Source organism: Anastrepha obliqua, chromosome 1, assembly GCF_027943255.1.
Source record: "Anastrepha obliqua isolate idAnaObli1 chromosome 1, idAnaObli1_1.0, whole genome shotgun sequence".
NCBI lineage: Eukaryota > Metazoa > Arthropoda > Insecta > Diptera > Tephritidae > Anastrepha > Anastrepha obliqua.
The window spans coordinates 109702552-109717337 of NC_072892.1; positions in this window are offsets into that span (position 1 = coordinate 109702552).

Genomic DNA, 14786 nt, shown 5'->3' on the forward strand with positions numbered 1-14786 from the left:
TTCCTCTCCTCTGACTTTGCTCGCTGGCCTTTGTCGTCGTGTGTTGACGTTCGACTGCTGACGCTTGACTGTGGGCTTCGACTTTGGCGCTGACTTTAACTGCGACTGCGACGTCTATGTTCAGAACAGCAGTGACGGCACGACGGTGACGATGTTGGAGCGGGGGTGAATACGGCAATGTTGTTGATAACTGAGACACTGTTGCTACTCCACTACTCCTGTTGCTGTTGCTACTGCTGCTGTTGGTGCCCTTTTGCGAGTGTCGGTTTTGTTTTTGCTTTTGTTGGTATTTTCGCGACTGCTAGCTACTAAGTATTTGAATTTTGTAAAATTTTAGTATTGAATTTTTGTTTTTGCGTTTCTCGTTTTGCTTGTTTGAGATATTTTGTTTATTTTTGTTGTACTTGATTTTTTTGCTGTTGTTGTTGTTGTAATTATTTAATAGAGCGACGGCGGACAGAATTGGAACGGGTTAAAGCAAAGACTGTACGAAGACTGAAGTAAGAACGACTGGCATTCTAAGGTAATATACCAATTTTTCATTCGGAGTTCGGATTTTGAATCTGTTGAATTCGTCGCTTCGCTCGTGTGCTCGTATAACGCGAATAGCCAACAACCACCATCACCATCATCATCACCATCATCATCATCATCAGCACCATCATCAACAAGCACATAACCGTGTGATGGTTGTTTGCCTGCCTACTGCGAGCCTGATTAACTTAATCGACTCTCTTCAGGCCACCTTTTTTATGAAAGCGTATGCATGAGAGCTATATCTATATGTATATGTGCGTGTTTTTAGTATTTAGTCCGTTCTTCATCATCGTCATCAACATTCACGATTGCGAAGGCGATGTATGCGCCAACCAAATACGGCTTGCTGGCGAAGGTATCCCATGCTTATGTGTTTCCCCGCCCGTCATTCCCTCCGTCCACACCATACTTGAACATACTTGCCAGTTTCGTTGGTTCGCTCGTACACCTTCCGGCTTAAACGACGTTAATGATGACGAACGGCTTCTGCTCGGTTACCGTGCTATCATATGTTTTGCCATTGTGCCATTGTGTTTCTCTTCTGCCGATGATTGCTGTTGTCGTTTAAAATATTCGTCTCTCCTCCACTAGTGTAGATTTTAATTCACATTTTCGGAGTACAAAGCATTTCCTAAAGTAACTGGAGAGCGCTAATGAAATAGAGCATAGCTATCAACGCTTTTCTCTTACTTTCCTAATTTGTTGTTCTCACTTTCGAGTATTCTAAGCATAATGCTTTGGTTATTCTCACCAATTCGTACAGGTTGTTGACTGTTGTCTTACCTGATGCTCATTATTGTCGTTTGAGCTACGCAACAACAAAACTGAGCAATGGCAGGCTTAGAATATTTCTTCTTTTCACCTATACATTAACACATACCGCCTGTTCGTCACTAACAAAGCCACAAAGGCCATCGCCAGCAACTCTTGCCTTTTGTCAATGCACTGCTTAGCGCCTTAAGTGGTGCTGGATATTCGTTGTGCCTCTTTCGAAATAAATGTTGAACGTTTCTTCACAACCCATTCAATATACCTTGTATGCCTTCTCTACTATTGGAATTACGATGATTATAATGGTCTCAGATGTAATAGAAGATATTTGTCAATTGACCGTTTCACACATTTGTTGTGCTAATGACGGCTTTGTATTACTTTTAATCGAATAAGAAGAGTTTTAAGTGAACAACAACGTGCGAGGAAAGGTAAATCACACTTCGAAGCCACAAATACTCTTATACGGATGAATGTATAAGAGGAGCGCGTTATTAATTTGCATCACGTGCAACCTCCCAGTGGGAACCAATTATGGCTTAAACTTATAGGCAACCAACAAACAAATAATAAAATGCATCTTTATATTCCTCATTAAAAAAATCATTAAATTTTGTTAAAATTTGTTGGCGTTTTTTTTTATGAGACAAGGGTTTTGAATTGATGCTTATCTTTAGATCTGTTTACCATTTAACTATCGTTTTTAATTTTTTATGAAAAATTATAGTTTTAAAAAATTTGGTTTTTTTGAAAAAATTGTATTTCTTTGTTTTTGGGAAAAATAATTTAATATTTGAACAAAAGACAACCAATTTTTTTCACGAATACCTCAGATTATGCTAAGTTTCTTGGGTTCCCCAAAACTATTGAAGTTATATTCGAATTATAATCACATTCAGTGAAACAGTGCCTTTCAAAAATGGTAAAGTATGAAAAAGTGCCGTGAATTCGGTTTGTGGTGAAAGTGCATAGCATCCATCAACAAAAAAATTTCAACTATTAAATTTTTATAAATCTTTCACTAACTTTTGCATTCCGATATGATATTTGTTGTGGAATAAACTACATTTTTATAAAAAATAGACCAATAACTAAAACACAAATGAAAAGTAGTCAAAACAGGTACAAATACTGCGTTTCTAAATTGCTGCCCAAGGGTGTATTATTTTGGGACCTCACACTGTGCGAGAGTGAAACGACCTGTGGTTACTCTTACTATGACGGTGTCCGGCAACTGAACCTAATAGATGGAACGACAAACGCCTTTATGAAAGCACGTATAGTTTAGGAAAAGTGCATGCCATGGATTGAACTCACTATGGATTAAAGCACTACTCACAAACAACCGATCTTCTCTTGCGACCATTGCACTCGATCATTTGGACAAGAACCCAGCTCATATATTTTCTCCACCTCTGTATGCGACTTTCGCCTCTTTCATAAACTAAACAAGATCACTAAAAAAAACTGCCGTTTGAATTCCAGAAGATCTTCAATATGAATCGCAGTGTGAACTGAAGGTCGCTTCTAAGATCTGAGTTTGAAAACTATTGGAAATTGGAAAACAAATATTTTGTTTTATTGGAAGCAGATTACTTTGAAGAAGTAAGATGTATTATGAAGAGTAAATGAGGATTGTTAAATGTATAAGTAAAACCAAGTGTTTCATTTGACAGTAGCTCAAATGTATACCCGAAATCATAGTACACGAATGCATTTTAATAGAACCATTTTCTATAACTGGATTACATTGTATTTTTGTCATTTCGAAGCTTAGTCTGAACAACTTTCACAATCTTTGTTCTTCCTTAAGTTCGTCTTGTTTCGTAAAGTATCGTACATAGATATGTGTGTACGTACCCCAACAAGCCATATTTATTAACAGATAAGATAACAGCACGGAAACCTAAAGTTCAATAATCAACAATCGCATATCATGCCTAACGACGAACACAACCTCCCCTCAAGTGCAATTTCATATTATCAAAAAGCGTCCGGTTGTTAAACATTCGCTATCGCCAACGAGAGGGAAAGCGTTTGCATTCATCTTGCCATAACAGCGACAACACGAACGCTGCATGTGAAGTAATCCTGTTGAATTCACTATTGCGACTATCACGCTACGCCACGTCACCCCTATCCACGCCGTGCACACGAACCCACTTGGTTCGAACGGCCGGTTGGTCCTGAAAAATCATGGCATGCGTCATAGCTTAAACATTGTCGTGTAAAGTTACCCCGCACTAAGTTGCTACTGTCGGAAAACCGAGTATTTTCCATTAGAAGGTATGCTTGGTCGGCTGTGCATGGGGGTTGTGCCCATTGTAGCAATGATAACGGTACGACAGAGCTTGCCATTATTCGGCTTTCACCTTCGTGCCACATCTCATTGCATCGCATCGCATCGCTTTTCAAAAACGACCAAACGCCCGCATTGTGTGGAAACACGCTTATGCTGCCCGCCCGCTTTGCTATTGATGCTTGCCTTTGCCGCTGCGTTTCATTGTTATTGTTGGCGTAATAATTTTACTATGCCAAATAACCGAGACAGATAGAGTCGATAATAGGTGCGAATGAGATGCATGCATGAACACAAACACACATACACGCACACTTACAGACATCAATAGAAGCACATGCGTCAAAGCAAAATCAACGAGAAAATAATTGTTACACCTGCTTGCACATTTCCGACACACAGCATACACACACGCACTCACAGGCCGGCCAACTGACGAAGGGGAAAGCAAACAGCGCTGTACAGGTGAGAATGTCCGCACTCGCCCCATCGCGGCGCCAAAGCAGCGCTGCATACCGACAGTCAACACGTACGTTATGGACAATGCCACCCCATCTACCTCCCACATAGCAAAAACAAACCCATTGACACATATAGCAGAAAATTGTACGAAGGTCTGATGATGACGTTCGACTCCGAATGGCGAATGCGCAGGTGCGGTGAAGATAATAACCCCACGAAGTATGGCTGGGGAAATCGAAACAGTCGGGGTAGATTGGCGTTATGCACATATTCTGCTGCTAAGGGTGGTTTTACATGAAGCAGCATTCGAAGCTTTCCATTTAAACATAGAGGTTTAGAGCTTTTGCAAAGCTACATAGTATGAGCGGGTAGCTTTAAAAGTATGACACTAATATTTGAAACTTTTACGTTAGAATTTGAATGAGATATGCGATCCAGCGGAAACGGATCTGTGGGACACTCAAGAACTGTGAACTTGAAAGATCAAAAGAAAATATTTTTATCAGTCCCCTGGCGGCCCAAAAAATCTCTCCGCATTTATTTCTTCCAAAAAAATCTATCATCTGCTTTTCGAGAGGACACAAAACTGTAGATGGCTTCGTATTTTAGCAACAAAACAAGACGCACACTAAAAAGTGGAAGGGAAGCTCAATCAAACATCTAAAAAGGGATTTCAACGAGATCCTGGATTTCTGCGAAAGACGTGCCATGCTCGTCGGTTTGTTATCTGTTCCAGACTGGCAATGATGTGCAATGCACGCCTGCTGAATTAACGTAAAAAAGCATGTTCTTTATTTCGAAAAGTAAAACAAATTCAAAATTCTATATATTCATTTTCAAAATTTCGGTTGAATATTGCAGAAGAATTTCTACAAAATGTAAATATTCCTGAATATCCAACACGCAGAAGGACTTCTTTCGATAACACACCATTGCGTTTGCAGGCAAAACAGTGATAACATTTTCCCAAGAAAAATTCCTCCTACACAAGTAAGCCAAAGCCTCAATGAAGATGTTAGGTAGGTATGCATGAAACAGAATAAATGCTGTGAGACTGTAAGGAAATTTGAGAAATGTCTAGTTGCACTGCACAATCCTCATTGATTTGATATACAACACATCAAATTATTAATAAAATTCTTTAAAATGTTTATTTTATTTAAATTAATTTCAATATTGTGACTATATGCATTTGTTAAAACCACTCTGCCAAAAGCTTTAATAGAAAATATTCTAAGCAAGAGCTCCTTATATGTAGCATAAATTGACTTACACGATGCAGTTACTTAAAAATAGAAAAACACTCAGCTGACCGTTTCTGGGATTTCGTGCTGACACAAGCCGAGATTGGTAATACCATAGCTTGAACCAATTTCATATTGCGATTGAAAGTTTGCTGTTTGGTTCATATACGGGGTGTGTTCAAAAACTCTCGCAAACTTTGAATTTTCGCAAGTTACGTATATTCGAATTTCGATTTTTTGTGGCGATATTTTGGTACTCATGTCTCTCACTCATGCCGACGAGTTCGGCCATTTTGAATTTTCAGTTAATTTAATAATTTACCTTTTCAAAAAGATGGATCAAAGAACCTGTATCTAATTTTGTGTGAAAAACGAAATTAAGTGCGCGGATGCATTCCGAATGTTGACTCTGTCATACGGAGAAGCTACTTTGGACCACAGCAACGTTTATCGGTGGTACAAAATGTTCTCAGAAGGCCGAGGAGATGTGAATAGCGAATAGCGTTCCGTACGCCCGAGAGCTCCAATAACAGACGAAAAAATTGATGAAGTGAAGAAAATGGTATTGGCCATTCACGACCAATCATCGTCGAATCACCGTTAAAAAAGTTGCTGAGGACCTAGACATATCAATTGGCTCGTGCCATTCGATTTTTTCGTACCAAAACTGCTCAATTTCGACCAAAAGCAGCATCGCATGAACATTGCTAATGAGATGTTGGACTCTGTCCCCGACGACCCTGGAGTAACCAGACGTTCATAACTGGTGACGAATCGTGGATTTATGGTTATGACGTGTGAATTCAAAGCTCAATCATCTCAATGGAAGCTGCCGAACGACCCAAGACCGAAAAAAGCGCGCCAAGTTAGGTCGAATGTAAACGTTTTGCTTACCGTTTACTTCGATTGCAGGGGTGGTGTACATCATAGGTTCTTGTCACAGGGTAAAACGGTCAATAAGGAATATTACCTGCAAGTTGCGCGAAGCAATCCGCCAGAAACGCCCAGATTTGTGGAAGAACAAAAATTTGCTCTTTCATCACGATTACACCCCTGCTCACACATCATTGCTTGTGCGCGACTTTTTGGCCAAAAACAACACACTAATGACGCCACAACCACCGTATTCCCCAGATCTGGCTGGAGCTGAACAAGATAAAAAAATGATTTTTTGAAGTGCTTCGAATATTGGAAAAAAAACGTTGGCACGAGCATAATATCTCATGGGGATTACTTTGAAGGGGACAAAATAGATATTAATAAATAAATAAAGAATTTTTGGAAAAACACAAAATTCGCGATACTTTTTGAACACACTTCGTATATACAACATGCAAATTAATAGTTGAAGTCCTGTTGTTCTAGTTCATCAAGTCTTGCCAGTACGCCCTGTCTGCCGTCTAACTCATCTAACGGTAGACCCAGGAAACACGCTGTTTCGTCGGGTTGGGCCCAACGGGGGAGCGGTGTTTGGTGAGTTGAATTAAGGGAGCATGCGAATAGATTGTTAGTATCGTCCTTCACAAGCCGGATATATGTTGAATATGCCGCGGTCGATTCTGGATAGGTAGGAGTTTAACCTAGTACAATTACCCTTAAGTAACCCAAAGTAAAATGGGTTTAACGAAGCAGCTGAAGGTCTTTGTCTGCGATAATTGATGGTTAGACCTTGAGGACAGCATTCAGAGGTCGAGAGTTCAGGAAGGTGGTAAGAGGCTCCCGATGAATGTCGTTTAATGTCTGTACGTAAACTGCCAGGTCCAATAGTTGTAGTTGTGTATTCGTGCGTTCTTATCTTTAATCAGGATGTGGGAACTCTTGACAATTGACTGTACTGTTGCATTGACTAGAGTACATTGCAAAGTGGAGAGAAATGTATTAGCGTGTGACAAGTCATCTAGGTATTTTGCACATTGTCGTACATTTTTCTGAAAATTGGTTAAGTTATAGGCGTGAGTATAATAAGACGCAACCAGAAAAATTTAAAAAAAACATTTAATAATTGTGTTGGTATTTATTCAATGTTGAAAATGTTGATATAACGGTTTTTAAAGTGAAATATCTTCCTTCTTCAAATAGTTACCATTAAATTGTTTTTTTTTAGGGCTAATTCTAATTACAAAAAAGTGGTTCGTTATTAAAAATAACGAAAAATATTAAGATGCATACCACAAATAAGAGGAGCACGACGAAGCATCAGACAAAGGGTGTGGACGCCAATTATATGCAAGGTGGGTCAAAACTAATCATGCCATCAGGCAATTTATAATTTTTGCAAATGGTGGCATACTTAAATCACATGTGACACTTGAAATCTAGACAGCTGCAGTATACAAACAGACAAATAATGGAGCGCGTAATAGTCACAATAGAGATTTCATTTCCATCACTCAAAATAATTTTTTGTATTTAGTAAAAAAGTTAATTGGATGATTAATTTTGCGCCGCATTGGTTGTATGTATATGAATTATGGCTTTATGACTTCACCCGGTGGAACTGAGCCGAGTGGTCCAAGTAAGTGCAGAAATTATTCTTATTTTTATATGCGTATTTCTGTAATTTATTTATAAATAAATTTTATTTACATAATAAAATTGATTAAAAATTATTTAACATTTTAAATTTTTTTAAAATAAATTACAAAAATAAAATTAAAACTAATCTCAAAAGATACTGATTAAGAATAAAAAGATATTTGACAAACGTCGAAAAGGCAACATGGCCGCTACAATCTGTCCTCTACGACCAGTTCCTATTAGGAAACGCTATATACCAGCCTGATGAAAAAGTTCCCGCAACAACCGCCAAGAGACGTTCTAAGTCAACTGATTGGAGTTGTGTTTTTTTGTTAGGTTGCCACTTCTGTGATCTGTGATTAAAATTTTATCACCATTGCTTGACATTTGTAAAAGTTGCGCCATTTTGAGTAAATCTACCTCGTGTTTTCGACAGTTACAGTTTTAGTTTAAAAAATGGATTTGAATTTGCAACAATGAACAGGTATTAAATTCTTCTTTAAAAATGGATTCAATGGTAGGTAAACCTTAGCAATGTTGGGAAATTGTTTCGGTAATTTTGCTCTAAAGAAAACAGCCGTTTACAAGTGTAAAGTGTCTTGAACGCTTCAGAAGAGACCATGAGTCGTAATGGCAGATCATCGACATCGAAAGCTGATGAAAACATCAATAAAGTGAAAGAAAGGCTGCTGAATGACCGCAAATTAACCATCAGAGTGCTAGCAGAGGACTTGAACATTGCTTATGGATCCAAGCAGGGCCTAGAAATTAATGATTTGCGCTTGCGCCGTGTCGCAGTAAAATTGGTCCAAAGGATATCAACAAATGCAAAAATCGTGGAGGGCTCTGATGTCTATCCGACATAAAATGGAGTTCGAGAAATGTTTCGAGAGCTGGATCAAACGGTGGCATAAGTGCGTTTCAGTTGATGAGGAGTACTATGAAGGCGATAATATCACTTTTGAGGAATATACTTGCATTTTGAATTTCCTGAATACATTTATTATATACATATGTATATTCGGCAGCCGCCGAATGAGTGATTTTCATTGGCTTTGTAACAATTTTTTATACTAGTGCGCAGAGGAAAGAATTTCACGGCTGAGAAATGAGATTTGATAGTTAGCCCAAGAGCAAAAGGCAAAACGTACAAGGAAAGGCGGCCGCCGTAGCCGAATGGGTTGGTGCGTGATTACCATTCGGAATTCACAGAGAGGTCGTTGGTTCAAATCTCGGTGAAAGCAAAATTAATAAAAGCATTTTTCTAATAGCGGTCGCCCCTCGGCAGGCAATGGCAAACCTCCGAGTGTATTTCTGCCATGAAAAAGCTTCTCATAAAAATATCTGCCGTTCGGAGTCGGCTTGAAATTGTAGGTTCCTCCATTTGTGGAACAACATCAAAACGCACACCACAAATAGGAGGAGGAGCTCGGCTAAACACCTAACAGAAGTGTACGCGCCAATTATTTATTTTTTTTATTTTTTTTTTTTTACAAGGAAATTGAAAATATTGTTGGCTGCATACCTACAATGATATTTAATGCGATTCATTATAAAAAAAAGCCAAACAACCGCTGTCGAAGATAGACGCATTGTGCGCTTCAGTAAGATAAGGACGTCAGCACCATCTAAAGTTATCAAAAATGAATTGAATCTATTGGTCAGTGACGTTTGCAGTCCGTCATCGTCTAATTGAGCAAAATCTAAATGCCAGAAGTCCTAGAAAGGTACCCCTTTTGACTAGGAAGCCTGTGCAAGGACGACTCAGATTTGCAAATGCTCATCTGGTCTGGCCCGCCGAAAAGTGGCGAAACATATTCTGGACAGACGAAAACAAATTTGTTTTATTTGGTGGGGCAGGCTCTAGGCAATATGTACGATGTCCACCAAACACCGAATAAAAACCTAGGTACACAAAGAAGACAGTTAAGCATAGTGGCCTAAGTATAATGACTTGCTTTATAAGTCGGCTTGCTTTTCTTACAATGGCGTTGGCCCTATCCATATGATAAATGGCATTATGGATAGACATATTTATGTAGACATATTAAAAAATATAATGCTACCATATACCCGTTGGGAAATGCCTATAAAATGGACATTTCAACAGGACAACGATCCGAAACATACGAGCAAGCTTGTGAAAGATTGGTTTGCATCCGAAAAGATCAATCTTATGCTATGGCCACCTCAGCCCCCAGATCTCAATCCGATCGAAAACTTATGGGGAGATGTTAAGCGGGTTGTGGCAACTGGAAGTGCTTCAAACAAAGCTTAGTTATCGATTCCATGCACCGCCGATTCGAAGCCGTTATTACAAATAAAGGCTATGCAACTAAATATTAGACTGTATTGAGTATGAAGAACTCAAAAATCATTTTGAATAAAGTTATTCAGTTTTGTTTTTCCCTTAATGTAACCACTACTATAGTTATGAACTGCCACTTTTCGGTGCACTTCGCAAAAGTCGTCAAAAAATTACACAAACCAAAGGAAACCTAACGGTATATTTTCTGACTATTCTCTTCTTTGTATGCTATTCTTAGAAATATATGAAAACCCGATTAATTTGTAATGTTTAACACATAGAAAAATGAATATGAATGTTGTGAGGTGCTGCACTACTATATATAATACATATTTATACATATATATATATATATAATACATATTTATACGTTTTGAAGCTGCCCTCCTTAAATTCGATAAAACAAGTAATTCGTAGAGCAAGTCTAGTTGTTCCAACGAACCACGCCTTGTCTGCGTTTTCGTCTTTACCGAAATGTAAATGATGGCATATTTTCTCTCTGATGATCTCCATCTTTAATTTATAAATATATTGAGCCAAGCTATCATCTCAGATGATATTTTAGTACCAGATCTTGTCTTTCTAACAGCCTCAATGGTTCGCATACAGACCGAGATACAGATTACGGAGGCCATCAATAGGAAAAATATCGCATTTCTGTTCAGTGCACGAACAACTTTTAAATTAATGGATTTTCCTTTCATAATTCATATTTCGCCCTTTATTTTGATCTTTCCTTCTCCCTTTTATTTAATTTTTTTATTTTCTCATAACCTACTGCAGGATTTTCAATCTAATTTGAGTAATGGCCTCACTAAGCCACAGCACATGTCCATTTAAAAACTCGGCCATACTTCATGCCAATTCTCATATCCAATTTTATTCTAATACTAGTTAAAATTTGCAACGACCATTTCCAATAAGCCGCCATCTATTTCAATCCCATCACCTGTTTCTGTACATTTGTAACAACTAAGCCTCTGTCAGCCATGCGAAGCACCGATTTAACTATTAAAAAAAAAAGCTCCAGAACAAAATACAAAAATACAAATCTCACAAAACAAACACTTATGTAAAAATGTAGGCGGAGAAGGTGAGCTCAAAAAATAAAAAATAAAAAAATGCAGAAAAATAACAAATGGTTATATAAATACATGATTCGGCTATATGACTACAGGATCGCGGAATAACAGGACACTATATGAGGACGATCCGAATAACAAAGCGACAGTATTTTCGCATTGTAATCAGTGCGGTGCAGCGTGACAAAGCGCGACGACAGGACAACAGTTTCGTCGTTCTAAAATGACAGCGGATGAATTCAGGAAAGCAGCGCTAGTCGTCACCTCGCTGGAATCGGTGAAATCCCGTGCCACTGAGCAGCAAACGGGCAGCTGCTAGGAAATGAGCGGAGTGCAGTCAGAAATGTATTGGTGTTGAAGTGAAGCGCGATGAAGCAATTGCTGCATGTGTATGTGTGTGTGCGAATGTTTCGGTTTGCGCGCGCGGTATCCTTTTGCAATAGGATTACCACAGATTTACATGAAAACGCATCGAAAGTGAATTGCATGAAATGGCATGGATGAAATGGTATTGCGAAACCGAACGACCGACCCCAACACAACACATTCAGCACACTGTTGCACAATAGCCGCCTCCTCCTACCCACATTCTTTCGGCAAGCTTGCAGCCACTTGGTGCGCTCAATCAGCAAATCGCGCTGCCAACTCGCATACACTGTTGCTTTAGCTATTGTTGCTATTGCTGTTATTGCTGTGGTTGTGACTGGTGCAGCGAAAAAGTTTTTATCTTTATTTGAAGCATTTCGTTGGCTACTTCTCTGTTTTCCGGTACGGGTACGATTTTCATCAGCGCTTTTTTCCGATATTATTTCACTTTTCCTATTTTTGTGCAATTTTTTATTGTAAATTTTTTATTTCCTGAGCCAGGGGGAGAAACGACAGAACATTTTCGTATTTACATTTGTGAGGATTATTGTGATTTCCTGCAGGTGGAAGTGCCAGAGGCGGTTAATACTACCAGGAAGTTGTATGAATTTAAAAAGGCATATGTATGTGGGTGTGTGTGTAACCATGCTAATGGGGTGATGGTCAGCCGTAGGAAAACTAAAGTTTACACAAAGTTTAATAACTTAATGACATCTAAATGGGAAGAGACGACACTTCCATTTAGCTTTCATTTTGCATCACACAACTGGTTGAGGATTATCTTAAATATTTATTTTTATGTATTTATTTATGTATTTTATTTCCAATGAACATTCGGTCGTTCGTTATTATTTATAGAACAAAAGCCCGCTATATCAGCAGTAAATGCAATTTAAAATGGCGTCAAACGAATTTAACAGATAACGCTGCTGCTGAACGTACCACCCCCGGCAGCACATTAGGTAATCAGGCCACTTGCCCACATATATACACATACAATATACATATACATGACGGCGCAAAATTAGTCACCCTTTGGAAGAGTAATGATTTTTGCAATGGCAACGTCTTCAATCTTATTTGACACTTGGCACCTAAACAGCTGCAGTATACAAAGAGACAAGCAATTGAGCGCGTTAAGTTCAAAATAAAGATTTCAATCACTCTAAATCATTTTTTAAATTTAGTAATTAGAATGTATTAGAAAAAAAAAAAAATAGAAACGAAAACATATCTGCTGTTCGGAGTCAGGTTAAAACTGTGTTTTTCCTTCTTCACTCCACTCGGGAGCAAAGAGCCTCGACAAGACTCAGTCTTGCGTTGGTTTCGCTAATCTATTTTGCTTTCTGGCATGGTAGGTGATTAGCCTGCCACCACCAGTCCTTATTACCAGCTTGAAACTCTAGGTCCCTCCATTAGTGGAACAACATCAAGACGCACACCACAAATAGGAGGAAGAACTCGGCTAAACACCCAAAACGGGTGTACGCGGCAAGTGTACCTATATACCTATATATTAGGGTGGCCCAAAAACAATTAATTTTTTTTCCTACTGCTACTCCCTAACCTAAGCTGGCTCTATGACCAAAAACTTAGACACGTCGTTTATTTTTGTTTTTCATATTTACTTGTGCAACGCTTTGAAAATTGCCATTGAAAGGGGAAACATCACTTTCCAATAAATTCGGTATAAAATGTTTACAGATTGATATTTTTTAATCTTCTCTTTTTACTTCTCTCAAGGAATGTCCAACACATTATAACTTATGATTTATTAAAAAAAAAAGAGAATTTTTTAAAGGCCCTGAAAGCGGCCCAAAATTAAAAAATTAAAAAACAAACAAAACAAAATGTAAATAAACAAAAAAAAAACTGTAAATTAACAAAAAAAAAAATATTAATATCTTGAGTTTTTGTTGTTCTGGCATAATTTTTTCAATATTTGCGAATAGCAATTAAAAGAGAAGAGTAAAAAACAAATGAATTTTTTTAACGAATTCAATGCTGATTTTCAAAGCATTGGTAACACGGATAGATATGAGGTGGCGCAAAATTAATCATCCGCTCGGAAGACTTACATATAATTTTTGAAACTGGCCTCGTTTAGTAAAAAAAAAAGACAGTCAAAAACTTTATGGTATGATTTATTTTGCCGTAAGTACAAAAAAAAAATTTAAAAATTGGTGTCTGATTTTTTTGGTCCAAAAGCAAATTTAGCACCAATGGAGATAATTTTGTTGATCATCTTTATAATACATATACCAAATGCATACAAAATAAACTGCCAACCATAAAATGCATATTCTAGCACTCATTACTTTTGACTATTTTCTTGCTCTCCACCCACCACCGCTCACTCCATCTTTGCCACCCACATCACACAGTACATCACAAGCTGTCGCTCATCAATAGCAAGGGCCAATGCCAATACACTTCATTATCGTCACAGCCCGCAACATCACAACATCATCAGCTCAATGCCAGTATCGTTTTGTGCATAAAAATTGTTATTGATTCTGCAGCAGTTGTAGTTGCGAGCGATTTATAGGATTTCCGCTTAATTTGTTTGCATAAATGTGAGCAGCAGTTGCAACAACTCAACCGCCACTACCAACCAACTCGCACACACACATACACACATTCGCTTTACTGTTATTATTGTACTTGTTGTATCTCGTAAAATTATTTGCGTACTCATTTCAAGGATATTTATTCGTATTTTTATGCAACTAAATAAATAAATGAGACATAAACTCGGTTACATGCAATCCTTCGTGTGCTCAGCTCGAGAATTTGGCAGTTGTATAGCTTACCTGCAATGAAAAAGAAAACAACATAAAAGTGATATTAAAAAGTCGTTCGTCAAGCAGATTTCAAGGGAAAGGTAAAATAGTAATATAAAGGATAGAGTAAGTGTAAGAATAAAACTGAGCAAAGCGCTTTTGCAAAATAAGGCAATAATACCAGGAGGTATATTAAATAACGAGCGTAAGGTGCTTTAGGCGAAGAAAGTATGGACCCCACGCCAACGATCAATAGCTGTTTAACATGAACCCTACTCTTTCTAATGTGGTACCTCTCGCTTCTGTACACAAATCTATATAGCCAAGGCTCCTGGTTGGAACGATGAGAAATTCGCATTAGCAGTGTGAGCACGAAGAAGAGTTGTACAAGATGGCGCAAAATTAATCATCCACTTT